Raw genomic sequence first — 15,065 nt, 5'->3', positions numbered from 1 at the left:
TTTCTCTGTTATTTGCTTTGAGTTCACACACATATTTAGTGATATCTATATGGGTGGAAGATTCAGTCAGATAATCTGGATTCCATTCCTTGACCATAGTGGAGTCTCTCATGAGCCCATGGTATTATTTTATAATAGAAGATGTATGAACATTCATAGTAGAAGAATGATGAACATTGAGTTGTTTGAAGAAAGGAAGAGGTTTTGGTTTTGTCATATGTGGTTTTTTTTTTTGTTCAAAGTAATATTAGTCTATTGAAGAGGACAAGGAACGGGACATTATGGAGATATGTGGAGCTGACATTGCTGAAGTTTCTCTGGTTATTTTGTAGCAATAATTTTGAAGAATGGGTTTTATTTAAAAGAAATTGTAGAAAAAAAGAAATGGTGATGATATTGAGTATTTGTGTATTTTTTGCTCTTTAGAAAGAAACAGAACCCATTAAGAGGTGGCGCTTAGGCTGGAAGTGGTGGCTCATGCCTGTAATCCTAGCACTTTGGGAGGCCAAGGTGGGAGGATCACTTGAGATCAGGAGTTCAAGACCAGCCTGGCCAACATGGTGAAACTCTGTCACTACTAAAAATACAAAAATTATTCAGGTGTGGAGGCGCATGCCTGTAATCCCAGCCACTCGGGAGGCTGAGGCAGGAGAATTGCTTGAACCTGGGAGGCCGAAGTTGCAGTGAGCCAAGATTGTGCCATTGCATTCCATCCTGAGGCATGAGAGGGAAACTCTGTCTCAAAAAAAAAAATAAATAAAAATGGAGATTATAAGGCAAATACATTAGATTTGCCAAATTTTCCTTCCGCCTTGCCCACCACTTGAGCAAGAACATTTGCTACCAGATCCCACGGAGTTCTCATCTCCTTTCACCCAGTCCATATGAGCCCTTGTCTTCTCTCTTCCAGAAAGCCATTATTTCTATTAGCATCCCAATCTTTATCACCAAACACCGTCAAGAACTAAGAAGAGTCTGAAATTTTACTCTACTTTGGAAGCTAACAAGTTAGCCTCCCACAGTTTTATAGATACAGGTTGAGTATCCCTTATCTGAAATGCTGGGGATCGGAAGTATTTTGGGTTTAAGATTTTTTTTTTTTATTTTGGAATATTTTTATTATATATACTTTCCAATTGAGCATCCAAAATCTGAAAACTTGAAGTCTGATACCCAAATCTGAGCATTTCCTTCATACATCATATCAGTGCTTAAAAAGCCTCAGATTTCACCAGCTTGGGCAACATAGGGAGATCTTGTTACTAAAAAAATAAATAAGTAAGAAAATCAGCCAGGCATGATGATCATGCCTGTAGTTCCAGCCACTTGGAAGACTGAGGCCCGAGGATCACTTGAACCCAGGAGTTCACTGTAAGATATGATCATGTCACCACACTCCAGTCTGGGCAAGCAACACACTGTCTCTAGTAATAAAAATTTTTTAATTAAAAATGTCAGATTTGAGAGCATTTAGGATTTCAGAGTTTTGGATTTGGGGTGCTCAACCTGTACTGATGACAAAAGATATGGGACTCCTGCCTCAGAGATTAAAGACTTTATTACTCATGGCATAGCAAGCATCAATTATCTTCATATTTACGTTGGTTCTCCTTGCCTCGTAAGTCCTGTGAGGAGCATTTCAGGTTCATCCTGTGAATGCAGTGGTTTGTGGTAAAGCAGAAGAACCTCAGGCTCAGGAAACCTGAGTCTTTCATAATAGAGTGGAAGTAAACCTCTCTGATGCTTGTCCCAGAGGAAAATTATTTTCACGATGTTTGATCGTTGGACAAAACTGCCCTCTGCTGTGGAGGGAGACACCATCTCTGTCTTACAACAAAAGCCACAGTGTCTCTGCTTGTAACACAAACAGAAATGAGAAACCTATTTAGAATTGTCTCCCAATAATAAATTCGTTATTTTGATTGTGGCAATGGTTTCATGGGTGTATGCATACATCAAAACTCATCACATTGTTCACTTTATGTACAGTTTATTCTATGTCAGTTATACCTCAGTACAACTGGGGGAAACAAAGTCTTGCTACTCAAATATGTCATTGGGACCAGCAGTCTCAACATCACCTAGGTGCTTTTTAGAAAAGCAGAATTTCAGGCCTTATCCCAGACCTACTGAATGAGAATCTGTATTTTAATAAGATCCCCTGGTATTTAATCATTAGCTTTTTGTTTTGAAACAATTTTAGAGTTACAGAAAAGTTGTAAAAATAGTACAGAGAGTTCCCTTTTCATTAGCTTCTCCTAATTAACATCATGTATAACCATAATACAATTACTCAAATCAGGAAATTCACATTGATACAGTGGTCTTAACTAATCTGCAGACCTTATTTGAATTTTGCCTGTTTTCTGAGTGATGTCCTTTTTCTCGTTCAGAATTCAGTCCAGGATCCCACATTGTATTTAATTTTCATGTCTCCTTAGTCTCCTCCAATCTGAGACAGTTCCTCAGTCTATTTTTTTCATGCCCTTGACATTTTTGAAGTGTACTGGCAGTTATTTTATAGAATGTTCCTCACTTTGGCTTTGCCTGATTTTTTATTGTGTGTAGATTGAGGTTTTGCACTTTTGTTAAAATACTGCAGAAGTGATATTGTGGACTTCTCAGTGCATCCTATCATGAAGCTATATCCCTGTGTCTTATTACCGATGATGTTAACCTTGATCACTTGATTAAGATAGATTAAGATAGTGTCTTCCAGATTTTTCCACTGTAAGATTACTATTTTTCTTTAGTAGTTATTAAGAATTTTCTGAGAAGATACTTTGAGACCATGTAAATATCCGGTTTGCCATCACACTCTTCACTCACTAGTTTTAGTGTCCATGGATAGTTTTCTCCTGCAACAATCATTCCGGTGTTGAGTGCCTAGTAATGGTGATTTTCTATTTCCATTATGCCTTTTTATTTATTAATTGAATTCTACTGTATGGAAGAGCTGTCTCTTATCCTCCATTAATTTATCACTCAATTATTTATATCAGTTTTGGTCACCTCTTGCCCCACTTCCTATCATCTTGGCCCACCTTTTTATTCCACTTGTTGCAGCAAACAGCTGCCCCGGTGTATGCTGACAACACCTTGCCTCATTGTGCCTTACCATATCTCCCGTTCTGGACTAGGATTTCCTTGCCTCTCAGCTTGGAATACTTGTCTGAACTTGCTCTGTTATTTTCACCCATGTCCAAACCTTGAAGTACTAGAGAGTTGACACCCGACAGAGCAACTTTTTCACAGCGAGGATGGGAGCCAGTGTGTAAATATGCCCCTCTTCTGTCCTTCAAGTGGACAGTTTTGAAGTGTGCTCTTCAAAACTTCTTGGAGAGTTCCGTCCAGGATCAAGCCTCAGTAGCCTCCAGCAGTGATCATCTCAGTAACACATCTCAGTAACCCATAACACATGGGGTTGGCTTTTCCTCCTTCATGTTTCACGCTTGCCGTCTCCCACTCCAGTTCGTTGGAATCATCTCCCAAAATAAACCAACTGCATGTAAGAAATTGTGTCAGGGTGTTTGTGGGGAAGGAGAACCAGCTAAGATCTGTGCATTACCAGTTGTTAAATATTTTGACTGTCACCCCTGTTCATAATCTAAGACCCTATGGAAAATTTCACATGTACAAAGGAGACAGGAATATTCATAGCATCAGAATATGAAAAAAGGTAAAAACTCCCAAATGCCTTTCAATAAGAGACTGGATTATGTGCCGGGCATGTTGGCTCACATCTGTAATCCCAGCACTATGGGAGGCCAAGGCAGGTGGATCACTTGAGGTCAGGAGTTCGAGACCAGCCTGGCCAACATAGTGAAACCCCATCTCTACTAAAAATACAAAAATTAGCTGGGATTGGTGGTGCGCACCTGTAATCCCAGCTACTTGGGAGGCTGAGGCAAGAGAATCACTTGAACCTGGGAGGCAGAGGTTGCAGTGAGCTGAGATTGTGCCACTGCACTCCAGCCTAGGCAACAGAGCAAGAGTCTGTCTCAAAATAAAATTAAAAAAAATAATAAAATAGAATGGAGTACGTAAATGTTATTTTTGCATTACTGAAAATGAATGACCACCCATCAAGATAGATGACCCTCTTAAACAAAATGTTGAACAAAAAAAAATTGGCAGATGAATAATAAATTTTATTCTAAATTTATGAAGTTCAAAAACATGAAAAGCTAAGCAATATATTATTTGGATATACATACACGTGTGTTAAGATTATAAAGAAGAACATGGAAATTATACACAGAATTTAAGATGTTATTTTGGAAAGGGAAAGTTGTGGGGACACACTGGTAGGGGGCACATGAGGCTTCAATGGTGTTAATAATATGTTGCTTCAGCAGGTACATGAGGGTTTATCATGATTCCTCATATCTCACATTTACTTTATATTTTTTAGGGTGAATAAAATATTTTATCCTAAAAATATTTTAGGTTTGATATTAAGGGGTTACTTTTATTAAGGGTGACTTTGAAACCTTTCTACTGCTCTAATGGAGTCATTCCAGAAAACTGGGGAGAGGTTGAATCCCTCCCTGAGGAAATTCCGAGGCTTCGATTCTACTCTGTCCTATTAAGGTGATTAAACTGCACATAACAGGATTGTCTCTAGAAGCAAGACCCAGATTTAACACTTATAAGTGTTATTTCTTTTGTCAGTCACTAGATGGATTTGGTGTGAAAAGAAGATGCTTTAAAAAAAAAATCTGAAACTGTTCTGACAACTGCATATCTTTTCGTGTGATAAAAGGTGTCACTAAGGACCTTCTTCCTCCAAGTGTGATTTTTGGCTGCTGAGGCAGCACCAGCATCACTTGGAAGCCTGTTGGAGATGCAGAATTGAAACCACACCTTACAGACTGAATTGTAAGATTCCCTAAGTGATTACTGTGCACCTCAAAGTTTGAGAGGCAGTGGTCCAGGAGTCTGGTACTTCCACCTGCAAAAGCAGTATCCAGTGCCAGGAGAGGGGGCAGCACATGGAAATGCCTCAGGTTTAACTGTAATGGACCCGTCTTTTTCACAACCCTCTTTGTGTTGGCTATTCTGTGGCCCACATATTTCTAAATAGAGTAGACTTTATTATACCTCTCTCCTCTTTCCAAATTTGCTGGGCTGTGGACTCTCATCTATTCAATAAAAACATTGAACTTCCGTTAAGCACTGAGGAGATGATAGTGAATAGAATGATATGACTTTGACTCTAGAAGCTTACAGTCTAATGGGATGCAGGTAGCAAGTGAGTAATTACAAGTTTAATGAATGTTGGAAAGTCAAAGAAAATTTTACGGGAAAACAGTTGGAGATGGGGACTCAGGGGAAGCTTTTCTGGAGAAAGTGCTGTTTAAGTTTAGATGAGAAGGCATGTGCAGGTGAGTTGTGGGTGAACTGGGGGATTGTTCCAAGCATAAGGAATGCCAATGAATGGAGCTCTTTGGACATTTGTGTTTGTATTGCCAATGCCTTGCATAGTTCTTGGCATACAATAAGTGCTTAATAAGTGTTTGCAGAATCAATAAATGTTCTGTCACATTTCAGATGTCTACTCTCTGGCACTGGAGATGGTGGAAACTTTATTTTCGTTTTCAAAGGAAATAAGATCCCTTAATGGGGAAATAAGAAAGAAGACAGAAAGCTGACTGTTGTGCAAATTGCTAAATTGGAACTATGAGTGGGAATGAAAAATTGATTTACATGAATTTTCTTCCCTGTAGCAACTTGACAATTTATTCTGTTCTGGAGAATTCTCAGTTTTTGGCTTAAAAACCAAGCTGTTCCTCCTTATTCTGAATTTCTTGGCCTGCTGTGAAACTAACATTTACTGTCTTTTACAACATGCCCTGATTAGGTCATGGAAATTCACAACTAAATCAAACTAGGATATGGAAAATTTGAAACTTTCACTGCCCATTTTATGTAATGGCGTTGGAAGGTGTTATAAAACATTGACTTTTAAATCTTTTTTTCAAAATCTATATTATACAATGAATATAATAATTGCCATCATTTATTGAACCCTTACTACATGCATTACATAGCAAAATCCTCATACTACCTCTGCAAGAGAGTAAGTTGAACCATATGAAAATTGCCCAATATCAGCAGTTTCATATGGTTCAACCTAGTATCTTCAGACTCTGACCTATAAAGAGGTTAGGGAATCCCTGATAGCCATAACTTCACTCCAAATTTAGTACTGAATCTTTTAGTACTATCTTTTATAGATAAAGAGATCCTAAGATAGTTACAGCTCCTCTATGACAGCGACCCCTTTCCCTATATTAGCCCAAGCACTTTGTGTGTGCAATTCCATCATGGTTATTTACACATTGAATTGAGGTGGTTTACAATCCATTTCCTCTGCTACACTGAGTTCCTTGAGGGTGGATGTTTTGTCTGTCTTGCTCATTTTTGTGTATGTAGTACCTAGAGTGAAAAGTATTTGTTGAATATAACTTTAAGAAAATTTTTTGTGGAAACTAAATTTTTATTGATTTGTTACTGGAGAATGTGAAGTAATCACTCCATTGGGTTTTTTGCATTTTAGAATCAGTCAGTGGAGTACTGCATTTGACATTCTTGGACTCTCAGGACTAGTTACATGCAATCATGCATACAATTGTCTCTCCACCCTGCCCCAGAGAAAGATCTGAAAGTGCTCTCTTAACTATCTCATCTCCTTTAGGCATTTGCTTAAATACCACCTTCTCCGTGCCACCTTCCCTGATCACTCTATTTAGGACTGAAGCCATTCCTCCAACACCTCTGCTTATATATATTTTTTCCCATAGCACACATACCAGCATGTAATATAGTTTTTGTTTTGCGTATTCTTTTGCATATTATCTTTCCCATCCTGCTAGAATGTAAGCTCCATGAAGGCAGGAGTTTTTGTCTCTGTTTTGTCCACTGATGTCTCTCCACGTCAAGAATAGTGTTTGGGGCCGGGCGCGGTGGCTCACACCTGTAATCCCACCACTTTGGGAGGCCCAGGCGGGAGGATCTCTTGAGTCCGGGAGTTCCGAACCAGCCTGGGAAACATGGCGAAACAGCCGGGTGTGGTGGCGCGGGCCTGTAGTCCCAGCTACTCGGGAGGCTGTAGTGGTAGGATCACCTGAGACTGGGAGGTCAGGGCTCCACTGAGCCGTGATCCTGCCACCGCACTCCAGCCTGGGTGAGAGCAAGACCCCGTCTCAAAAATAAACAAAGTGGCATATAGAAGATCTATAAAATTTGATTGGAGTAAAATGAGAAAGATCTAATCGTTTTAACGCGCTGTTCACACAGGGTTTTTCACATCGGCACGAATGAATGAACAAAATCTTTTCATATGGAACCAAGTGTACGGGTATTTGGGGTGTGTGCAGTTTCCGCGGGACATAATGACCTGTCCTGGTTTGGGTATTAACTTGCCTGGATATTGAAGAACCTCCACATTCCCAGTGGTCTCTAACCCATTGTCTGAATAATTGCAAGGTGTCCCACAGTTGGCCCCACGCATAGCCTCAATCACGATCACTCGCCCCCCGTCCCTTATTGATGCTCCCCCAGGGCGACCCCGCAAAGGCCTGGGGACCGAAATGGAACTGCCCCAGTCCCCCTCCTTCCAAGAGAGCTGGGTTTTCTGGCTTCTGGGTCAGTTGGAAAAGAGATTCCCACCCAAGTCGCAGGGTGGGAGTAGGAGGGATGAGATAGGAGTGATGAAGGAAGTGTGTCTAAAATTCTAGGCCTCAGGCCCGCAGCTGTCCCTGGAGGCGGCGGGGAAGCGGGGTGGTCGGGTCCTGCGGAGGGCTCCCAGGGAGGCCACAGGGGAACCAAGGGGCGGTGGCTGAGTGCACGAGGCCCGCCCCTCCGTCTGTTGGCCCCCTACTCTCAAAGGGAAGCCTGGGGGCGGGGTTTGTTTACTCCGTGCACGCAGGGCAGGCCCGGCCAATCCGTGGGGAGCGGCGCCTGGCGTTGCACATCCCGAGGGCCAATCGGCGCGCACTGTGCTGCTCCGCCGCCAAAGCTCGCGCGGGGGAAGCGGGGCTGTAGCTGGGCAGGGAGAGGGCGGACGAAATCGGCAGCGATCTCGGCTGCGGCGCTGCCGCAGCTGCCCGACCCGCGGGGCGCGCCCTGACCCTTCCTCTTTGGGCAGGCTCCAGGGCGCGCGCACGGTCGGCGTTCCGGGGCCTCAAACTCCTGGGCCTTGACCGGGCAGGCCGCGTCTCCCCGGGTGTGAGTCCACCGGGACCCGGCCGCCGCCTAAGCGCTGGCGCCACAGAAGCGGCGGCGCCCGAAGACGCGCTCCTGGCTCGGCCCGACAGCCTCGCTTGGCCGCCAGTTCTTCTGCAGCCGAAGGCGGTAAGGTCTGGGGCGACGGCGCGGGCCGCGCGGAGGGCCTTTGGACCCGGCCGGGCGCGTTCCTGGGTAGGTTTCCCTCCCTGCACCCAGGGGCCCCCTTGTTCCCCCACGAGTCCCATCTGTTTAGACCTGGCTTCTCCAGGCCTGGCCGGGTAACCCGTGAGTGTCTGGGCCAGAGTCGAAAGCAGAGGAGGGTCACCCTCTTAGTGCATAGAGCAAATCGGGGGAGGTAACGTCCCTGAGTCACGCCTCGTGGAAGAGGGGAAGGGCTGCTTTCTACTTTCTCGTTCTCTTCAAAGGATGGCTTCTAAATCTGGTTTTCCGATTTTTCCCTTCTCCTTTCATGACTCGCACGCCTCTGTCTCCACCAGGTGTTTGTTTTTAAAGAGTTTCTAAGCTTTGTGTGCTTGGAAGAACCTCATATGCCCCATAAAGGAACTTTTCTCTGAAGTAGAGGATCGCTTTTTGGGCCCAGACTCCTTTGAGAAAATCTGGAAAGCCAAGGTCTGTCTTCACAAAGAAGTGTAAGGGTTTTCCTAGGATCTCGCTGAGAGACAGTACAACGAAGTGGATGAGCGCCCCAGTCTCTCTTACCAGCCTGTGCTATCTTCCATTGTGTGATCTCGGTTTCTTCATCTGTAAATTAGATGCATCCACCTATTCGGTGTGTTTCGGGGAGTGAATGGACTAATGTATGGAATGCAATCGTAAGAAAATTCTCCACGTATTAAATGCCTTGCATTAGTTAGGCACTTTTATTATTGACTGCCATGGATGCTGGTTTAGAAAAAGACCCTATATTATTTCCCTGTTAGTGTTGAGACGGTGAACGGGCTCATTCCTTTTCCATATTCACTGCTGAAGCTACCTTTGAGCCCATGAATACTTTTATCTTTTCCTCATTCCATCTCAGAGGGCACAGACTCCCTGTCTCACTTATTTGCTTGCTTTCAGTAAGGCTCTCTTTCAGCTCAGCCTTCTCCTTCCCTTGTCTCCCCGAGATCTGAGTTTTGTGTCTTTTCATTTGACTTGCACAACCTATTTTTTTTTTTTTTCTGGGCCATGTGTTTTCTCTTCATGACTTGAATTTATCTTCGCCTAATAAATAAAGTTATTTACCTGCTTTTTTTTCAGCTCGTGAATATATATTCATCTGTTTTCTATATGGCATAATCATGTCCCTGTCTCTCTTTAAAAGTCAACCTAAAAATAGTTTAATTGATCTATATTGCAGCTTCCTTTTCCATTTAATTGGTTAGCCTGTTATTTAGCTAAACTTTATCACTATCAGATTACTATAATTAATCTTTAATGGCAGTGTCCATTCTCAGACAGCACCAAGAGAAAAATCAAATGCCTAAACCCCAGATTCTGTCACACTTGTGTATTGGCTCTGGATGTGTTTGTTATTTATTAGAACATCTTGTGCCTGTAACTAGTCTAGTCTAAGAGTAGACATGGTGTCTGTAGCGTTGTTCTGGCTGTGCAGTTGCAGTTTGAGCACTGTGGCCCTTACATTTGTTAATAAAAGGTTCAAGACTTACTAAACTCTTACTTTTCAGTTCTCTTCATTTCTAGGTGTTTAAAAAGGAAAGCTGAATTTTTCTAGTGTGTAATACTTCATATTCTCATTTTGTGATCATGTAATTCCTCCCACCCCCACTCTTGTGAATGTGTAGTCCAAGTGGCACATGGAAGTTTTTCTCTGGCAGCTAAAATTCTTAACTGAGCTGTGTGCCCTCAATATAACTGATGAAGTGGGATGTACTTCCTTGTCATCATCTTTTAAACTCTTATTGCAATATGTGTTATAATGGATCTCAGAAGAAACTAGAAAGCATAGATTGAGAGTTCTTTTAGATCATAGAATTTTAAATTGTAGTAGATTTTAAAGAGAATCAAATACACTCACCTCTTCATACTTAAATCCTTTCCATTTTAATCTGGGATACATGACTCTAGGTGTGCGGCATGAATACATATGAAAGTAGGCTTGTGAACTCTTGGAAATATTATGCAAAATTATGCATATTTGTATATTTTTTGGAGAGACTATTTATAGTGTCATAGTTTCTTAGGCAAAGATATTTGGTCAATTCTTTTTTTTTTTTTTTTTGAGACAGGATTTCTCTATGTTGCTCAGGCTTGTCTGGAACTTCTGGGCTCAAGTGATCCTCCTACCTCACCCTCTCAAGTAGCTGGGGTTATAGGCACACACCTCTCCATGTTTGGACAACTCTAATTTTTATAAAATTATTTCTTTCACTGAACTAGAAATTGTGTCCTCACTGTCTCTTCTGTATTGTGGGTTTTCAACTATTTGAAGATACTTATATTCCACTGAGTGTTAGAAAATATCAGTCTTTAACCTCTGCTAGTGACTTTTGTGTCATTGTTTTCGTTCACATCTCCTCACAGAACTCATAGCCCACTTGTGGATTTGTTTAGTTCATCCACATTCTTCTGACAAGCATGGTGCCCCAAATTAGGTATTAACTAGTATAGAAGACCAAGTTACCTCTCTGATTTTAAAGCATGTACTTTAAGAGTAGACTTGCTTCTTTGGCAACCACATTACACTGTTAATTTATAATAATTTACTAGTTAAGAAGATTAACTTTGGGGCTCACCTTCCTGTGTTTAGATCCTAGCTCTGCAGTTTATCAGCTGGGTAACCCGAGTAAATTATGTAAACACTCTGGGCCTAAGTCTCCTCATCTCTAATATGGGGTTAATAATAGTGTCTATCTTACACAATTCTGAAGATAATTAAATTAATGTATATATATAAGTCATTTAGAATGGGTTGTGGCATCCAAGTACTATGTATGTATGATACCTATTTTACTATTGGTTTCCTTGTCAACTAAAATTGTTGAATTATTTTGTTCATGCTCTCTCCGTTCTTAAAATCATACTTTCTGAATTCTTTAATAGAATATTTTTTGGTAGGACTTTACATGTATCTGTATTTTTATTTTGTAAGATTGCTTCTAGTCTGTTGACATTAAAAAATCCTGATTTGGTCATCCAATAAATATCAAATCTATGCATTTGATAAACATACAAGTTTGATAATTTTGGCATTGCCTTCATGCAAATTTTTCACTAAAATGCTCTCTAGGCAGGGCTGAGGGCAGAGTTCTTTACCTGCTAAAGACCTCTCTTAAAGGTGATAAAAAATTTTATTATTAATTCTTTGGTTCAGGTTGGTCAGCCAATTAGAAATTCAGCTAATTTATCATCATCTACCTCATATGTTTCCAAGTTCTCATAAGGAATATGTGAGGAACTTTGACAATTGCCTTAGTAAAACCCAGATTTTATATGCCTCGGTTTTTTTACCCTATCATTACTTGTCCTTAGTGAAACTATACTATATTCCAGTAGCATATGTTAATTACTACTTTTTTGTCTTTTTTTTTTTTAGAAAAGGATTTTTTATTATTTATTTATTTATTTATTTATTTATTTATTTATTTATTTTGAGACAGAGTCTCTCTCTGTCACCCAGGGTGGAGTGCAGTGGCCTCCTGGATTCAAGCAATTCTCCTTCCCCAGCCTCCCGAGTTGCTGGGTCTGCAGGCACTTGCCACCACACCTGGCTGATTTTTATATCAGAAAAGGATTTCTTAATTCAAGTAAAAATGTGGAATGCTTTATGAATTTGTGTGTCATCATTGCACAGGGGCCATGCTAATCTCTGATTTGTTCCCGTTTAGTATATGTGCTGCTAAGGGAGCACTGATTACTACTTTTTGTAAATGTTCACAAACTTCTCTTAGTAATGATTCTAGAATCATGTCTAAAATTACATTTAACTTCAATGATCAATAGTTGGCAGGATCCCATTTCTCTTTTTTTGAACACAAGTACTACATTTTTCTGTCTTTAGTCTTCTGGCAACCTCTCCTGCTCACCGTAGTTCCTAAATGATTGCCAACAGCTGTGTGGAATTTTATTTGGAGCAATATACCTTGTTGAAGGTTTACTTAGAGCAGTTAGGAACTGTCTTTTATCTTCATGTTCATATTGAGCTTTCATTTCCGCCAGTTCATTGATAAATTTATTAAATGCCCGTTTTGCACAAGATATCAATGCTTGTTTTACTTGAGCCATTGGAAGACAATTTTTCTTAATAAAAATGCCTGAAGAAAAAAGGTAATGTACATCTATTTCTCTCCATTCCTCCTATTGTTAATATTACCGTAGTCTGCCACCATTCCTTTAGTGTACTGCAGTAATAGCTTCCTGTTAACCTTCCTTCTTCCAGTCCTTTTCCGTCTCTGGTCCTTATGTATGGCAGCCAAAGTTATCTTTGTTTTAAAAATGCATATATGTTTTAAAAGTTGTTTCTGGGAGGTGCAGTGACTCACGTCTGTAATCCCAGTGCTTTGGGAGGCCGAGGTGGGCGGATTGCTGAGCCCAGGAGCTCAAGACCAGCCTGGGCAACATGGCGAAACCTGTCTCTACTAAAAATACAAAAAGTAGCCAGGCTTGGTGGCATGTGCCTGTAGTCCCAGGTACTCAGGAGGCTGAGGTGGGAGGATCTCTTGAGCCCAGGAAGTCAAGGCTGCATTGAGCTGTGATTATGCCACTGCACTCCAGCCTGGGCAACACAGTGAGACCCTATCTCAAAATAAATAAATAAATAAATAGGAATAAATAAATAAATAAATAAGTCTTTTCTTTCCTAGTGGCATAAGCTGTAATCTAATTAGAATTTTATTTCTGAGCATAGTACTTTCCAACTCCCTTTTTCTGTTTTCTCTTTACTGTCCTTTTAAACTCAAACCCCTCCACCCCCACTGCCCTGCTTTTTTTTTTTTTTGAGACAGAGCCTTGTTCTATTGCCCAGGCTGGCAGTGGTGCAATCTCGGCTCACTGCAACCTCCGCCTCCTGGGTTCAAGTGATTCTTGTGCCTCAGCCTCCCAAGTAGCTGGGATTATAGGCGTGTGCCACCACACCTGGCTAATTTTTGTATTTTTAGTAGAGACAGTGTTTTGCCATTTTGGCCAGGCTGGTCTTGAACTCCTAACCTCAAGCAATCCACCTCTCTTGGCCTCCCAAAGTGCTGGGATTACAGATGTGAGCCACCGCGCCCGGCCTTAAGCCCTTTTTTACCTTTGGTTTTCTTAGGGATGATATGAACCAGCAGCCAGATAGTAGGCATAGAGAGATGGTAACTCCCCACCAGTTGCTCCTTGTGTGTATTACTCAAAAGACACGTGTGAAGTGCTTGCTATGTTACAGGCAGTGTGTGAGGCACTAAGTTGACAAAGGGACATAACATAATCTCATCCTTCAAAGAATCCTAAGTGCAAGAAAAGATGAAATAGGGGAAAGTAGCTTGGAGAACCCAAAAATACAACTTTTTTTAGTTGGGTCTTTTCCAGTGTAGCTTCTTTTTTTTTTTTTTCTAAAGTGTTACGAATTCATTCAAATATAAGCGAGTGATTTGAAAATTAGCCATTGTTGATTAATCATTCTTTCACTAGTGCCACTGTTTACTATAATTGAAAAAATAGGCTGGGCGCAGTGGCTCACGCCTGTAATAATCCTAGGACTTTGGGAGGCCGAGGCGGGTGAATCGCTTGAGGTCAGGAGTTTGAGACCAGCGTGGCCAACATGGTGAAACCCCATCTCTACTAAAAATACAAAAATTAGCTGGGTGTGGTTGTACATGCCTGTAATCCCAGCTACTTGGGAGGCTGAGGCAGGGGAATTGCTTGAACCTGGGAGGCAGAGATGGCAGTGAGCTGAGATCTTACCACTGCACTCCATCCTGGGCGACAGAATGAGACTGTGTTTCAAAATAAATAAACAAGCAAACAAACAGGCTGGGCATGGTGCCTCATGCTGTAATCCCAGCTCTTTGGGAAGAATTACTTTGAGGCCAAAAGCTTAAGACCATCCTGGGCAACATTGCAAGGCCCCATCTCTACAAATGAAAAAAAGTTAGCCAGAAGTGGTGGCACGTACCCATCATCCCAGCTACTAAGGAGGCTGAGGTGGGAAGATTGCTTAAGCCCAAGAGTTTGAGGCTGCTGTGAACTGTGATCACGCTGCTGTACTCCAGTTTGGATGACAGAGCGAGACTGTTTAAAAAAAAAAATTTTTTTTTAAATAAGAAAATATATATAAAAGACCATTTCTGTGTAATCTTAAGTTTAAGATACGTGTTATCTTAAGTTTGGTAGTATTTCAGCTAATTGATTAAATCATGATTATGAGCTATATTACTCTATTTTACTGACTGGTGTACTGTGAACAGAAGAAAGTACATAGATAAGATGTATAATGCTAAACTCAATCATCTGAACTTTTAATTTTTTTAGTTTTAATTTTTGTGGGTACATAGTAGGTGTATATATTTATGGGGTACATGAGATGTTTTGATACAGGCATGCAATGTGAAATAAGTACATTATGGAGAATGGGGTATTCATCCCCTCAAGCGTTTATCCTTTAAGTTACAAACAATCCAAATACACTCTTTAAGTTATTTTAAAATATAAAATTAAGTTATTAATGACTATAGTCACCCTTTTGTGCTACCAAATAGTAGGTCTTATTTATTCTTTGTATTTTTTTGTACCCATTAACCATCCCCACATCCCCATACTACGCTTCTCAGCCTCCGGTAACCATCCTTCTACTCTCTCTATCCATGAGTTCGGTTGTTTTGATTTTTAGATCCCACATA

At 41.0% G+C, this 15,065-nt stretch overlaps 1 protein-coding gene and 1 non-coding gene across 14 annotated transcripts in view; one reads left to right on the top strand and one right to left on the bottom strand.

Annotated features, from left to right (window-relative positions):
• The first annotated feature begins 7,975 nt into the window (after nt 1-7,975).
• TFDP2 (transcription factor Dp-2) overlaps nt 7,976-15,065 on the top strand; it is a 205,487-nt gene continuing 198,397 nt past the window's right edge. For 3 of the 13 annotated variants that reach the window (XM_054552767.2, XM_009239372.4, XM_002814123.6), the window contains exon 1: nt 7,976-8,358. The gene's annotated coding sequence lies outside the window, so the exon portion shown is untranslated. Of the gene's footprint in view, nt 8,425-15,065 lie in introns of all 13 variants that reach the window. The other 10 variants (XM_054552769.2, XM_054552778.2, XM_063722245.1 and 7 more) reach the window with 6 other exon arrangements.
• LOC112132836 (U6 spliceosomal RNA) lies at nt 12,002-12,103 on the bottom strand. Its single transcript, XR_002914556.2, has one exon. It is a non-coding gene; the product is annotated as a U6 spliceosomal RNA (small nuclear RNA).

This window comes from Pongo abelii, chromosome 2 (genome assembly GCF_028885655.2).
Source record: "Pongo abelii isolate AG06213 chromosome 2, NHGRI_mPonAbe1-v2.0_pri, whole genome shotgun sequence".
In the NCBI taxonomy this organism is placed as follows: Eukaryota; Metazoa; Chordata; class Mammalia; order Primates; family Hominidae; genus Pongo; species Pongo abelii.
The sequence above is the reverse complement of the archived record's forward strand: the minus strand, read 5'-3'. Positions and strand labels throughout refer to the sequence as shown.